Source organism: Mobula hypostoma, chromosome 7, assembly GCF_963921235.1.
Source record: "Mobula hypostoma chromosome 7, sMobHyp1.1, whole genome shotgun sequence".
In the NCBI taxonomy this organism is placed as follows: Eukaryota; Metazoa; Chordata; class Chondrichthyes; order Myliobatiformes; family Myliobatidae; genus Mobula; species Mobula hypostoma.
In genome coordinates this window covers 68,863,939-68,880,748 of record NC_086103.1, presented here as the reverse complement: position 1 = coordinate 68,880,748, position 16,810 = coordinate 68,863,939, and the positions used below count along the sequence as shown (strand labels likewise).

Below are 16,810 nucleotides of genomic sequence, written 5' to 3'. Positions count from 1 at the left end.
CTTTTATGCAGCACCTTATTTGCATTTCCATTTGCCTTCTTGATAGCCGACTGCACCTGATAGGATGAGGTTGATTGGACTGAACCCCTGAGGAAAGCCACCAATGAGACTCGCACCTCATCTCCGAGGCTGAGGTATGTAGAACATTCCGCAAGGCAGTGGGGCCGGATGGCATCCCAGTGCGTGTCCTTAAAGTGTGTGCGGAACAGCTGGCTGGTGTGTTTATGGATATTTTTAATCTCTCCCTCTCCCAGTGTGTAGTGCCCTCCTGTTTTCAAATCATCCTTCATTGTCTCTGTACCTAAGAAAACCAAGGTAGCATGCCTGAACGATCGGCACCCTGTCGCACTCACCTCATTTATAAGCAAATGCTTTGGGGGGGTAGTTAAAGACTACATCTGCCACACACACTGGACCCCCTACAACTCACTTACCAAAAGAACCGGTCTACCGATGATGCCATAGCCTCAGCACTACACACTGTCCTCACTCACCTGGAGAAGAAGGATACATATGTTAGAATGCTGTTCCTGGACTACAGTTCAGCATTCAACACCACAATTTCCCATAGACTTGACAGGAAGCTCAGAGACTTCGGCCTGCACCCCCACCCCCCGTGCAGTTGGATCCTAGACTTCCTATTGGATTGCCAACAGGTGGTAAGGATGGGCTCTTTCACTTCTGCCTCTCTGACCCTTAACACAGGTGTCCCCCAGGGTTGTGTCCTGCGTCCCCTCCTCTACTCTCTTTACACCATGACTGTGCTGCCACACACAGCTCCAATCTGCTGATCAAATTTGCAGATGACATAACTTTGATTGGCCTTATTTCTAGCGGGAATGAGACAGCCTACAAAGGAGAAGTTGACACCCTGACACAGTGAAAAGTGCTGATTGTGGATTACAGGAGGAACGGAGACAGGCTCGGCCCGATCAACATCAATGGGTCTGCAACTGAGAGGGTGAGTAGTTTCAAGTTCCTCAGTATACATATCACCGATGATCTCACCTGGACTGTACACTCTGGCTTTGTGGCAAAAAAAAAGCATAACAGCGTCTCTTCCACTTCAGGCAACTGAAGAACTTCAGCATGGGCCCCCAAATCCATAAGACCTTTTACAGGGGCACCATTGAGAGCATCCTGACTGGCTGTATAACCGCCTGGTATGGGAACTGCACCAACCTTGATTTCCGGGCACTGCAGAGAGTGGTACGGAGAAGCCCAGCATATCTGTGGATGTGAACTTCCCTCCATTGAGGACATTTATAGCAGCAGGTGCAGTAAAAGGCCTGAAAGATCACTGGGGACACCAGTCACCCCAATCATAAACTGCTTTCCACGGCCTCCATCTGGCAAATGCCACCACAGCATTAAAGTCAGGACCAACAGGCTACAGGACAGCTTCTGTCTACAAGCCATTGCCTTTTAAATTCACATGTCTGTACATTGCAACAGAGTCATTACGCCAAGATTTTTACTCCCTCACATTGTGGGATCGATGCAAAATCTAAATAAATAAATTCCTGTAAACCAACCTTTTATGATTCATGCACGAACACCCCCAAGTCCCTCCGCATAGTAGATTGATGCCATTTTTTTACCATTTAAATAATAGTTTGCTCTTCTATTTTTCCTTCCAATAATCTGCTCTTTCCATTTTACTTTCCACCGTGTTTTCTGGTTTCTGGCTGCTCCCTCTTGTGTTGCTGTTTTGGGTGACTTTGAATCAGGGCGGACTGCAGATAACAAACACTGAGCTGAACTGAATTATGCCTGGACTCTTTTCATTTTGTGTTTTATATCCCATGTATTTTACTTATTTATTTTGTTGTACTTTACATGTTTTTTTGTACATGGGGGCTGGGGTTGATGCTTTCTTTTGAACGGGTTCCAAGGTTTTCTTCGTTTCGTGGCTGTCTGTGGGCAAGGCGAATCTCAGGTTGTGTACTGCATCCATACTGCATACAATAAATGTACTTTGAATCTTTGAATTAAACAAGAATTTTGCATCAGTATAAAAAATGTTGGTAACCTCCCAGTGCTGTAGATTGGAAATTGGATAAGATGAAGGAACTTGGGAAAAACTAGTCACAAAGGCCCTGCAAATGAGCAAATTGTTGATGTTACTGGCTGATAGATCTTTGTGTGCTGATATCTTTATTCCATGATCGCAAGAGTGTAAAATAAAAGCCAATTGGTGCATTGTCATACTTTCCAAAATTCCTTAGATTTTGAGGTGGGAGTGCTTCATTCAATTGGAAAGTAGCAAATGTAACTCATTTATATAAAAAAGGGAGCAAAACAGAAATGAAGAAACTATAAGTTAATTAGCTTAGTACCTGTCAGAGGAAAAATGTTATAAGTTTCTACAATAGATGTTATAGGCTAAATCAAATGACCTTGTGAAAAGGAAATGACATTTCACAAATTCATTGAATTTCTTAGGAGAGGTAACACATGATGTGGATGAAGTGGAATGGTTAGGTATTATATCCATAAATTTTCAGAAGGCATTTATAATGTGTTGCAGCAAAGGTTATTGCTGAAAATAAAAGCATGTGAGTAGGAGGTAACATCTTGGTGTGGATGGAAAATTGGCTGGAAAACAGGAAACAGGCAGTATGAATAAAAAGGAAATTTTGATTTGTTGGCATGGAACAAACAGCCACATGCCATGGGACTGGTACTGCAGCCTCAACTTGTAGAAAGGTCTTGGATGAAAGCATTAAAGATATTTCAGTGAAGATACATTTGCTCATGACACAGAGATGGGTAGGAAGTAAAGGTAATGGGGAGATATAGAGGGTTTAATTAAATAGATAAAAATCTTGCTAATGTAATCCAAGGGGGAGGGTGGAAAAATATGAGACTGTCCAGTTTAGAAGATAAATATAAAAGAATTGTGTCTAAATGCAGAGCTCCAAGGTACTAGTGCTACACAACTTTCACAAAAAAAGCTAGCTTTCAGGTGCAGCAGGCCACAAGTAAAGGCAATAGTACTGTTGTTTATTACTGAGGGAGTTGAAAACAAATGCAGTGTTGTTCGGTTTTAATTATATATAGAATTAGTGAGACTTTATCTAGAGTATGCATATTTAAAGATGAACTTTCTTTTTCAAAGGGCAATGAAGCAAAGTCTTTAAAAGTTTTTGGGACACTTGATAGAATATATTCAGGGGTACTCAATACAATAAAAGAGCAAGGAAGTGAAAGATTACCATGAGTGAGCAGGAATATCAAGCTGAGGTTGCATTCAGATCAGCCATGGTCTTACTCAATGGCAAAACAGATGCTGGCCATGTGACCTACTCCTACTCTCAAGTTGTATGTTCTTATCTTATTGATTCCCTGAGCAGAAAAGCATAGTCATAGTCATACTTTATTGATCCCAGGGGGAAATAGTTGATCCAGAGCACAATGCAAGTCGTAACCATTATCCAGAATGAAAATATAGTTCACGTTAAGAAATAAATGGAGCTATTTTCTTGACTGTGTCCTTAAGGAAAGCAAACTCATACAGGTAATTAAAAATAAAATCATGCCTATTTCTGTAGCATTCATGGAAGCCTATGGCTCTCTATTCTCATTCCCTGGAATTATTTGTTAGATCAATTTCCTCCTGTGGAGATCAAATTAGTTTCTGTCCGGAAATGACAAAGAAACAGGCAAAGGGCTGCATGTTGTCTATGTTGGGCTTGCTAAAAGAAGTGGGCAAGGATAAATATGAACCACTCATAATAAATGAGGAAAATGATTAACATGAAGTCAGCATAAATCCCACGGATGTTCGATGAGGGCAACAAAAGATAAAGTGCGTGATTATGATCAAGAAGCAAGGTGCTTATCACTCTGGGTAGTGTTTGTGAGAAGGCTGCTTTAGGGCAAGATGGGTGCAGATCTCCAAGTGACAGGGTATATTTAAAATGAAGACTTGGAATATTTAAAGACAGAGATGAAAGGCAAATGGAAGATAAAATGTTAACTGTTATGATTAGAAGAGTCAATGGCTCAAGTTTCTTAAAGGATTTGACAAATAAAGAGGTTGAATAGGAAAGGAAATGGGGATGTAACTCACTTTTTACAGAGAAAATTGGCTTTCAGAAATGAGTTCAGACCTCATTTGGTTGAAAGCAATTGAGCTCAATAAGTTTACAAATTTAACTAATCGTAACCTATGTGGAAATCATTTTCAAATAATAATTCAGAATCTGGTTTAATATCACTGCAGATGTTGTGATACTTGTTGGTTTGTGGCAACAGTATGTTGCAATACATAACAATAAAGATACTATAAATTACAATTAGAAATATATAAATAAAAATTAAATTAATTAAGTACAGGTCCACAATCCCTTATCTGATATCCTAGGGGCCAGTTGCATTTCAGAATTCAGAATTGTAGTGCAAAAAGAGAGAGAAAAAAAATAGTCAGGTGGTCTACATAGGTTCATCGTCCAATCAGAAATCTGATGGCAGTGGGGAGACGCTTTTCCTAAAGCTCCTGTAACTCCTTGTTACAACATGCAATCATCCATGCCAGCTTTTGAGGTTTAAACACTATAAATTGCTGGAGTATGGATAGCTAGCATGGCTCCTTTGAAGATTCAGGACATTCCTGCTAATTGGCAATCATGTTTTGGGTGACAAGGATTGAACATTTAAGAAGCACCTGAACTGAGGTTTGGAGCTGAACTGTAAGTCTGCTTGTGATTTTGTCGAGTGTTTGTTTTGAGTTCAGATTCTCGATCCAGTTTGAAACTGTGTCTCGATCCTAGCCTCGGATACTTCAGTATTGGTGTACAAGCCATCCTCATCAAAGTTTCTTGTTACACTTCTGCTTGGTGATAGCAATGAGAAGAGGTCATGTCCCGGGTTATTAACCAAATAATTTTTCAGTTTGCATATACGGGTTTCCCCCGCTATCTGAAGGTAGAGCGTTCCTATGAAACCATTTGTAAGCCAAAATGGCGTAAAGCGAAGAAGCAATTACCATTAATTTATATGGGAAAAATTTTAGAGTGTTCCCAGACCCAAAAAAAGCCTACCAAATCATACTAAATAGCGCATAAAACCTAAAATGACACTAATGTATAGTAAAAGCAGGAATGATATGATAAACACACAGCCTATATAAAGTAGAAATAATGTATGTACTGTGTAGTTTCACTTAACAGAATCGGGAAGATTGAGCCAAAAGCAATTTGTAGAAAAAAATCGGCATGTACACGCATGTGCACGCACATGCACGTGCACACACCTGCCCGCGCAAGGCTTTATGGTCATGATTGTCTTTCGCGGGGTAAACACAAGTTTAAAGCGGGCGTCTTTTTTCGTAAAAGTGAAAATCCTCTTTCGGTTAGCAAAGGCAGGTACTAATGTAGGTCTTTTGTAAAAGCGAAATGTCGTAAAGTGAACGTTTGGAAAGCGGGGGACACCTGTATTGTGAACGACCATGCTCCTGTCAAGTGTATGTTTGTCTAAATCCATGTTTTATTTAATATTTCATAGTTACATTGAAGCAGGCCATTCAGTCCATCAAAACTACACAATGGCTCTCAGAGCAATACAATCAATCCTGTTTCCTTCCTTTTTCATAGAAGTCCATTAACTCCCTCTTTACTTTTCTATCAGTAGGATTGGGTTCACCATAGGTCAGGTCGCAACTGACTCTGTGGACCAATTGGAACAGGGCGCTGCAGTTGATCGAGGCACGTCTGCACAGGTGTGTGGATGTCAGCGAGTTAGACTGGCGGGAAGAAGTTAAAAGGAGTGCATTTTTTCTTCAGCAGTTTGATCCAGGCACAGCAGCACAGGCGCATGGATGTCAGCGAGTTAGACCGGTGGGAAGAACTTAAAAAGAAGACAGCTTTATAGAGCCTGCATCAGAGCTGAGGGAGTCAGAGTAGAAGGGCTTTGGCTCAACGGGTCGAGATGAAGTAAGTTACTTGTGAAGACTAGGAATAGGAAGTGCATCTTTGACGCGGGTGTTCTGTACTGGGTTTCAGATGTGGGATGTCTGGGAGACACCCAGCTTCCCGAACAGCCACATCTACACTGGATGCATTGAGCTGCAGCTCCTTAGGGACCACGTTAGGGAAATGGAGATGCAGCTCCATGACCATCGTCAGGTCTGGGAAAGTGAGGAGGTGATAGAGAGGAGCTATAGGCAAGTAGTCACAGTGCGGCCTCCGGAGACAGATAAGTGGATAACAGTCAGGAGGGAGAAGGGCAAGAGTCAGATGATAGGGAGTGCCCCTGTGGCTGTCCCCCTTAACAATAAATACTTCTTGGGGGGACGGCCTACCTGGGGGAAACAACAGTGTTCGCACCTCTAGCATAGAGTCCGACGCTGTGGCTCAGAAGGGTAGGGAAAGGAAGAGGACGGCAGCAGTGATAGGGGACGTTGTAGTTAGGGGGTCAGGCAGGCGATTCTGTGGATACAGGAAAGAAACACGGATGTTAGTTTGCCTCCCATGTGCCAGGGTCCGAGATGTTTCTGATTGCGTCCACGATGTCCTGAAGTGGGAAGGTTAACAGCCAGAGGTTGTGTTACATATTAGTACCAACGACATAGGTAGGAAAAGGGAGGAGGTCCTGAAAACAAACTACAGGGAGTTAGGAAGGAAGTTAAGAAGCAGGACCTCAAAGGTAGTATTCCTGGGATTACTGCCTGTGCCACGTGACAGTGAGTATAGGAATAGAGTGAGGTGGAGGATAAATGAGTGGTTGAGGGATTGGAGCAGGAGGAAAGAGATTCAGATTTCTGGATCATTTGGACCTCTTTTGGTGCAGGCATGACCTGTATAAAAAAAATGGGTTGCACTTGAACCTGAGGGGGACCAATATCCTGGCAGGGAGCTTTGCTAAGGCTATTGGGGAGAGTGTAAACTAGAATTGCTGGGGTGTGGGAACCAAACTGAAGAGACTGGGGAAGAGGCGGTTGGCTCACAAATAGAGAAAGCTTGTAGGCAGTGTGAGAGGGAGGATAGGCAGGTGATAGAGAAGGGATGCGCTCAGACTGATGGATTGAGATGTGTCTATTTTAATGCAAGGAGTATCATGAACAAAGCGGATGAGCTTAGAGTGTGGATCAGTACTTGGAGCTATGATGTGGCTATTACAGAGACTTGGATGGCTCAGGGGCAGGAATGGCTACTTAGAGTGCCAGGTTTTAGATGTTTCAGAAAGGACAGGGAGGGAAGCAAAAGAGGTGACGGCGTGGCAATGCTGATCAGAGATAGTGTCATGGCTGCAGAAAAGGAGGAAGTCATGGAGGGATTGTCTACTGAGTCTCTGTGGGTGGAAGTTAGAAACAGGAAGGGGTCAATAACTTTACTGGGTGTTTTTTATAGACCACTCAATAGTAACAGGGACATCAAAGAGCAGACAAGGAGGCAGATTCTGGAATGGTACAATAATAACAGATTTGTTGTGATGGAAGATTTTAACATTCCCAATATTGATTGGCATCTCCCTGGAGCAAGGGGTTTAGATGGGATGGAGTTTGTTAAGTGTGCTCAGGAAGGTTCAATATGTAGATAAGCCTACAAGAGGAGAGGATGTACTTGATCTGGTATCGGGAAGTGAACCTGGTCAGGTGTCAGGTCTCTCAGTGGGAGAATATTTTGGAGATAGTGATCACAATTCTATCTCCTTTACAATAGCATTGTAGAGGGCTAGGAACAGACAAGTTAGGAAAGCCTTTAATTGGAGTAAAGGGAAATATGAAGCAATCAGACAGGAACTCAGAAGCATAAATTGGGAGCAGGTGTTTCCATGGAAATGTAAGGCAGAAATGTGGCAGATGTTCAGGAGATATTTGCGTGGTGTTCCGCATAGGTACATTCCAGTGATACAGGGAAAGGATAGTAGGGTACAGAAAACACAATACACAAAGGCTGCTGAAAAATCTAGTCAAGAAGAAAAGAAAAGCTTATGAAGGGTTCAAAAAACAAGGTAATGAAAGAGATCTAGATATTATAAGGCTAGCAGGAAGGAGCTTAAGAATGAAATTAGGAGAGCCAGAAGGGGCCATGAGAAGACCTTGGTGAGCAGGATTATGGAAGACCCCAAGGCATTCTACAAGTATGGGAAGAGCAAGAGGATAAGATGTGAGAGAATAGGACCAATCAAATGTGACAGTGGAAAAGTGTGTTTAGAACTGGAGGAGATAGCAGAGGTACTTAATGATATGTACTTTGCTTCAGTATTCACTACGGAAAAGGATCTTGGTGATTATAGGGATGACTTACAGTGGACTGAAAAGCTTGAGCATATAGGCATTAAGAGAGAGGATGGTCTGGAGCTTTTGGAAAGCATCAAGTTGGATAAGTCATCGGGACCGGACAAGATATACCCCAGGCTACTGTGGGAGTCGAGGGAGGAGATTGCTGAGCCTCTGGCAAAGATCTTTGCATCATCAATGGGGATGGGAGAGGTTCCAGAGGATTGGAGGGTTGCAAATGTTGTTCCCTTATTCAAGAAAGGGAGTAGAGATAGCTCAGGAATTTATAGACTAGTGAGTATTACTTCAGTGGTTGATAAGTTGATGGAGAAGATCCTGAGAGGCAGGATTTATAAACATCTGGAGAGGTATAATATGATTAGGAATAGTCAGCATGGCTTTGTGAAAGGCACATCATGCCTTATGAGCCTATTTAAATTTTTTGAGGATGTGACTAAACACATTGATGAAGGTAGATCAGTGGATGTAGTGTTTATGGATTTTAGCAAGGCATTTGACAAGGTACTCAATGCAAAGCTTATTGAGAAAGTAAGGAGGCATGGGATCCAAGAGGACATTGCTTTGTGGATCGAGAACTAACTTGCCCCCAGAAGGCAAGGAGTGGTTGTAGATGGGTTATATTCTGCATGGAAGTTGGTGACCAGTGGGGTGACTCAGGGATCTATTTTGGGACCCCTTCTCTTCGTGATTTTTATAAATGACCTGGATGAGGAAATGGTGGGATGGGGTAGTAAATTTGCTGATGACACAAAGGTTGGGGTGTTGTGGATAGTGTGGAGGACTGTCAGAGGTTACAATGGGACATTGATAGGATGCAAAACTGGGCTGAGAAGTGGCAGATGGAGTTCAACTCAGCTTAGTATGAAGTAGTTCATTTTGGTCGGTCAAATGTGCTGGCAGAATATAGTATTAATACTAAGATTCTTGGCAATGTGGAGGATCAGCGGGATCTTGAGTTCTCAGTCCATAGGAAACTCAAAGCTGCTGCGCAGATTGACAGTCTGGTTAAGAAGGCATATGGTGCATTGGCCTTCATCAACCGTGGGATTGAGTTCAAGAGCCGAGAGGTAATGTTACAGCTCTATAGGACAGTGGTCCCCAACCTCCAGGCCGCGGACCAATACATTGCCGTGAAGAATGCAGTGGTGCAGCAGTAGTCGGAATGCACCCAGCACATACTTAAGAAAAAAGCCGAAATAAACAAGCTAATTAATTAGGTGTCGCCCGGCACGTAAATGTCAGCCCAGATCAGAGGTGACGCATTGCCTCTGATCTGGCCGATATTTACGTGCCGGGCGGCACCTAATTAATTAGCTTGTTTATTTTGGCTTTTTTTTTCTTAAAGATGTGCTGGGTGCGTTCCGACTACTGCTGCACCACTGCATACCTCGCGGCAATGTATCGGTCCGCGGCCCGGAGGTTGTGGACCACAGATATTGGACCCTCATCAGACCCCTCTTGGAGTACTGTGCTCAGTTCTGGTAACCTCACTACAGGAAGGATGTGGAAACTATAGAAAGGGTGCAGGGGAGATTTACAAGGATGTTGCCTGGATAGGAGAGCATGCCTTATGAGAATAGGTTGTGTGAACTTGGCCTTTTCTCCTTGGAGCGACGGAGGATGAGAGGTGACCTGACAGAGCTGTATAAGATGATGAGAAGCAGGGATCAGAGGTTTTTTCACAGGGCTGACATGGCTAACACGAGGTGGCAGAGTTTTAAGGTGTTTAGAAGTTGGTTCAGAGGAGAGGTCAGGGGTAAGATTTTTACGCAGAGAGTGGTGAGTGTGTGGAATGGGCTGCTGGCGATGGTGGTGGAGGTGGATACGATAGGGTCTTTTAAGAGACTCCTGGATAGCTACATGGAGCTTAGAAAAATAGAGGTCTATGTTTAACCCGAGGTAATTTCTAAAGTAAGTACATGTTTGGCACAGCTTTATAGGCCGAAGGTCCTGTAATGTGCTATAGGTTTTCTAATAGTGACGATGGTACAGCAGATAATCAGCTGAACAGCCAGCAGTTTCCTGGGACTGGGAGAAAACTGGACCACCCAGGGAAAAACCATTGCAGTCACCTCTGCAGACCTCACTTAACAGCACCAGTGGTCAGGATCACATCTGAGTTGCTGGGACTACTTTGTGGTTGCTCTATCTGCTGCACCAGTGTGCCACCCAAGTTTGTCTTTCACTTATCTCCTACACCATTTGTTATTCCATCTCTTGTTTTCCATCTTAAAGATGACCCGCTCTTTTGAATCCTTTCCTCCAGTATTCCCTCTCTCTCTGCTCCCTTAGCACTTGTTTATTATTAACTTTTTTCTAGTTGTGCTGAGCAGTCATTAACCTAAATTTTAATTTTTGTTCCTTTCCTCAGAAATGCTGCCTGAGCTTTTTTTAAAATGTTGTTTGTTATGTCTCCCCTCGCGCTGTGAAACAGGGACATCTCTTTTTCACTTATTTGGGAGAGAGAGAGGGAGCCTGTGGTACGTCAAATTACCGGGTGTGTGAGTTGTCTTTGGGGTACTGTAAGTCTGTATCTTTACTGATGCTTTGCTGCACGCTTGAGTACCTGGTGGACGGCACTGATGATTTTTTGGTGGTGGAGAGGAGAGGGGTGCTCGTTGCTTTGCTGCTGCTTGTGCATGGGAGGGAGGGGCTGGGGCGGGGCTTTGGGGTTCTAACATTTACCTGTCATTCACTCCTCTGTTCTTGTGGATGCTTGTGAAGATAAAGAATTTCGGGATGTATATTGTATACATTTCTCTGGCATTAAATATACCTATTGAAACTTGCTGCATATCTGCTCCATTTTCTGTTTCTATTACAGACGTGCAGCATCAACAGTAATTTATCTTTGTTTTGGTGATGACACTAAAGCGGAGATTTTCTTTCAGATAATGCTGTCGATAGATGCCCATTTACAGACCAGTCATGTTCCAACTGAGTGGAGAAACAAAGTTGCAGGAATCAATTATCTAATTGTATGAAGAAATCAACATGCTTTTCTAATTTTGGTAAAATAATAAGCCTGATGGAACATTAATGTTGGGAAAATAATGAACATTAACACTTGTAGCTCATTTGCAATGAATATGTATGAGGCCACCGGTCTTTGGGTGTTACAAATGGGATAATCTTGCCCGGCCTCATAATTGAGCACTTCCAAAAGAGAAGAGAGTATCATGTAGAATAAGAAATGGCGATAGAATTCTGCAATTGCTTCTGTCCTCCCTATCTCAAGAATAGAATCAATTGTGTAACAGGAATTAACTTAAAGCCGGGATTGATTTTTAAACCAAAATCTTATTAGTGATGAGATCACCAGGCATTCAAGCGTGCAGCAAAGCATCGATAAAGACACAGACTTACAGTACCCTAAAGACTACTCACACATCTGGTAATTTGACATACCACGGGCGCTCTCTCTCCCAAATAAGTGAAAAATTAGACCACATGGTATTGGGGGTGGGGTACTGATATAGATAGAAAATTGGCTGGCAGACAGGAAACAAAGAGTAGGGATTAACAGGTCCTTTTCAGAATGGAAGGCAGTGACTAGTGGGGTACCGCAAGGCTCGGTGCTGGGACCGCAGCTATGTACAAAATACATTAATGATTTAGATGAAGGGATTAAAAGTAACATTAGCAAATTTGCAGATAGCTCAAAGCTGGGTGACAGCGTGAAATGTGAGGAGGATGTTATGAGAATGCAGGGTGACTTGGACAGGTTGGGTGAGTGGGCAGATGCATGGTAGATGCTGTTTAATGTGGATAAATGTGAGGTTATCCACTTTGGTGGCAAGAACAGGAAGGCAGATTACTATCTGAATGGTGTCAAGTTAGGAAAATGGGAAGTACAATGAGATCTGGGTGTTCTGTTCATCAGTCACTGAAAGTAAGCATAGAGGTACAGCAGGCAGTGAAGAAAGCTAATGGCATGTTGGCCTTCATAACAAGGGGAGTTGAGTATAGGAGCAAAGAAGTCCTTCTGCAGTTGTACAAGGCCCTGCTGAGACCCCACCTGGAGTATTGTGTGCAGTTTTGGTCTCCAAATTTGAGGACGGACATTCTTGCTATGGAGGCAGTGCAGCGTAGGTTCACTGGGTTAATTCCAGGGATGGCGGAAAGGTCATATATTGAAAGATTGGAGCGACTGGGCTTGTATACACTGGAATTTAGAAGGATCAGAGGGGATCTGATTGAAACATATAAGATTATTAAAGGATTGGACACGCTAGAGGCAAGAAACATGTTCCCAATGTTGGGGGAGTCCAGAACCAGAGGCCACAGTTTAAGCATAAGGGGTAGAACATTTAGAACGGAGAAAAAACTTTTTCACACAGAGGGTTGTGGATCCGTGGAATGCTCTGCCTCAGAAGGCAGTGGAGGCCAATTCTCTGGATTCTTTCAAGAAAGAGTTAGATAGAGCTCTTAAAGATAGCAGAGTCAAGGGATATGGGGAGAAGGCAGGAACGGGGTACTGATTGTGGATGATCAGCTGTGATCACAGTGAATGGCGGTGCTGGCTCGAAGGGCAGAATGGCCTACTCCTGCACCTATTGTCTATTACAGAATGTCAAACTGTAAGCATTAATTTCAATTTAACTAACTATACATGGAGAGGGAATTGAATAGTTAAGTCTGAAATTATAATCATATTTGGATGCTGTGGGTTGTTTTACCACTTGCTTGTGGGTTTATTTCTCATAATATTGGATTTAAATACCTCATACATTCTGAACTTTGCACGTAATTTCATAATTCCATGAATTAAATCCATAATCACTTCAATGTTCCGGAAGAAGATGGCGCCAGAGAACAATGTTACCACAGGTGACATCCTCTAGATGGCTTCCAAAACTCAAAGCTCTTTTCACTTCTTGTACGCCTTCTTTTTATTTCAGATGAGGTTCTGCTACTGTTGGAGTCTGTTATGTACATTCTGGCGCTGTGTTTTTGGGTCCATTGGGCAAACTGGTGCTTTGCTGGCTCCAAGAAGGCACCAAGAGGCATGGACACCAGGAAGCCTGGAGACGGGGTGCGAGCCCATGATCGACTCCATCCCTCAAGGTAGTAGGTTTAATTACCGTGGTTTGTAGATTAGATTCACAGTGTATTGTGTTCTGGTTTCTGGTGGTTCCTTTATTGCTGCTAGTTTAGGTGATTTTGAATCAGGGTGGCCATCAGATAATGAGCACTGAGCTGAAGTGAAATATGCCTTTTGATTTTGTGCTTTTATATGATGTGTTTTCACTCCTTTTTTTGTTGTCCATTGCACGATTTTTTTTGCTTGTGTGGGGGAGGGAGATTGATGTTTTTCTTTGAACGGGCTCCATGTTTCTTTGTTTTGTGGCTGTGCGTGGGGAAAATGATTCTCAGAGTTGTATACTGCATACAAACTTTGCGTAATAGCAACATATTTGTAGCATGTAGATTAATTACTATTATGCCATGCATCACATTGCCAATTTTTTTTTATTTTCAAGCCTTGGAAGCTTGGTCTTCTGTCAGTGGATTTCAGTCTATTTCATAAGAAATCAGATCACATTGAAATGACTTTGATACATACAAAGATCTATGGGACCTATGTAGCATATGCTGCAAAACTGACTTGTAGCTCAAAACTGAGTTTTAATTTAACCAGTGGCTCGAGAACAAGCACAGCGCATGTTGAAATTTTACGTTGCATAGCTCAATGTGTGTAAGGAGCATCTGACTAAACAATGCTTGATGCCATTGCTGCCATATTGCTTTTTCTTACCATATATGTACATGAGAAAGGGTACAGGCAAAAATGCAGATTCCTACAGGAGAGATTTGGAACAACATATCCCTTGTAGCTTTATTGAGCAAGTCCATTAGAGCAGACAACAGGAATTCTGCAGATGCTGGAAATTCAAGCAACACATATAAAAGTTGCTGGTGAACGCAGCAGGCCAGGCAGCATCTCTAGGAAAAGGTGCAGTCGATGTTTCAGGCCGAGACACTTCGTCAGGACGAACTGAAGGAAGAGTGAGTAAGGGATTTGAAAGTGGGAGGGGGAGGGGGAGATCCAAAATGATAGGAGAAGACAGGAGGGGGAGGGATGGAGCCAAGAGCTGGACAGGTGATTGGCAAAAGGGATACGAGAGGATCGTGGAACAGGAGGTCCGGGAAGAAAGACAAGTTGGGGGGGGGAACCCAGAGGATGGGCAAGGGGTATATTCAGAGGGACAGAGGGAGAAAAAGGAGCGTGAGAGAAAGAATGTGTGAATAAAAATAAGTAACAGATGGAGTACGAGGGGGAGGTGGGGCATTAGCGTAAGTTCGAGAAGTCGATGTTCATGCCATCAGGTTGGAGGCTACCCAGACGGAATATAAGGTGTTGTTCCTCCAACCTGAGTGTGGCTTCATCTTTACAGTAGAGGAGGCCGTGGATAGACATGTCAGAATGGGAATGGGATGTGGAATTAAAATGTGTGGCCACTGGGAGATCCTGCTTTCTCTGGCAGACAGAGCGTAGGTGTTCAGCAAAGCGGTCTCCCAGTCTGCGTCGGGTCTCGCCAATATATAGAAGGCCACATCGGGAGCACCGGACGCAGTATATCACCCCAGCCAACTCACAGGTGAAGTGTTGCCTCACCTGGAAGGACTGTTTGGGGCCCTGAATGGTGGTAAAGGAGGAAGTGTAAGGGCATGTGTAGCACTTGTTCCGCTTACCCTGAATGGTGGTAAGGGAGGAAGTGTAAGCACATCTTTCCCTCCCCCCCCCTGCATTCCGCAGGGATCGCTCCGTACGCGACTCCCTTGTCCATTCATCCCCCCCATCCCTCCGCACTGATCTCCCTCCTGGCACTTATCCCCCCCCCCCCAGCCTTGTCTTTCTTCCCGGACCTCCTGTCCCATGATCCTCTCGTATCCCTTTTGCCTATCACCTGTCCAGCTCTTGGCTCCATCCCTCCCCCTCCTGTCTTCTCCTATCATTTTGGATCTCCCACTCCAACTTTCAAATCCCTTACTCACTCTTCCTTCAGTTAGTCCTGACGAAGGGTCTCGGCTTGAAACGTCGACTGCACCTTTTCCTAGAGATGCTGCCTGGCCTGCTGCGTTCACCAGCAACTTTTATATGTGTTGCTTCCATTAGAGCAGAAATCAATGAAATCAGCTGAAATAGAACTTTTTCCATTTTCCTGGCAGTGCCTTCTATGTTTTCATTTGATAGAGATAGTTGATCTTTTTCATACTCTTTCCAGGTGTGTAACTAAGCTTGCATGATTTTTTTTAGTGCGCATGCGCCAGTCGTGCATGCAGCCTGGTACAGCCGTTCCAATCGTTCTTTCTTTATTCTTCTTACTTTTTAACTTACGTTATTTTTTGTATTTTTTTTTTCTCACAGTAACACATCGAAGCTGCACCCTCTCTAACATGCTGGTAGACAGAGTTTTATTTGGGTTTTCTTTAGCGCTGGAAATGGTTACATCCCGACACGTGGGACAGAAGCAAGCTCGCATTGTGTATTCCAGGGACCAGCAAATACCAGCCGGTTTAGCGAGCAGAGCGGCGGACACCCCTGCTGAAATCCGGAGGAAAACACACAGAGGATGCAGAGGGGGATCACAAAGCTGAGGAAAGAGAACCGGGTCGAGACAACAGAGACTTTTGGAGAAGAGGAGTTCGGTGGGTAATACTGTTCCGGCTGACCGGAAGTACTCTGAGAGCGGTAAGCGTAAAGGAATTGGGTGCTTACTGTTCTGGCTAACAACAGATGGTGCAATCCGGGGTATATTACTATCGAGGAACATGTTTGTAGACTGGATATTGAACTTTTTACTGTTGGACTTCGGCCACATTCCACCGTGATACAACACTTGGCGGCACGAGAGGTCGTTCCTGTCTGTGGCCATCAAACGTGCAGCTCCTCCCGTGGAGAGTTAGACACCCTGAGCCAATAGACTGGTCCTGGACTTATTTTCCATCTGGCATAGTTTATATTTTGTTGTTTCATTGTTGGGGGTTTTTGTATTGCTATATTTACGCTCTATTCTTGGTTGGGTGCGACTGTAACAAAAACAAATTTCCCTCGGGATTAATAAAGTATATATATCTATCTATCTATATCATCATTCGAGAAACAGGTTCCCCACTGGTATGCCATTTAAAAAAAAGTACCTAGTGGCTTCATCATAATTTCCACAGCAACAGTCTTCAGCATTGCAGCCTTAATATATCCAGGCAATATGTCAAAAATAAAATACTGGAATGGATGCTTTACAAATACCATTTAAAAATGTTTTCATATGCAAACTATTGTTTCTTTATATTTTTCTCTAAAATAAATGTATTCCAAAAGTACAATGATAATATATGCAATTTATATAGCATTATTTAATTACGCCCACGTAAGAGAAACTTGTAACCTCAATTTCATCATAATGATATGCTCGAAAATTAGATAGTCAGGAAGCGATTACAATGCAAGTCTGGGAGGAAGCTATGATCGATTTCAACAAAACTGGATGTGAATTTTGATATCCATTCACCGATACAAGTAAGCATGCACAGGCATGAAGGAGACTACAGATGTGAGGA

General features: G+C 43.2%; 1 long non-coding RNA gene across 1 annotated transcript; it reads left to right on the top strand.

Annotated features, from left to right (window-relative positions):
• The first annotated feature begins 912 nt into the window (after window positions 1-912).
• On the top strand, window positions 913-16,502 carry LOC134348945 (uncharacterized). The gene is made up of 3 exons (XR_010018534.1): window positions 913-961; window positions 13,147-13,312; window positions 15,618-16,502. It is a non-coding gene; the product is annotated as an uncharacterized LOC134348945 (long non-coding RNA).
• The last annotated feature ends 308 nt before the right edge of the window (window positions 16,503-16,810 follow it).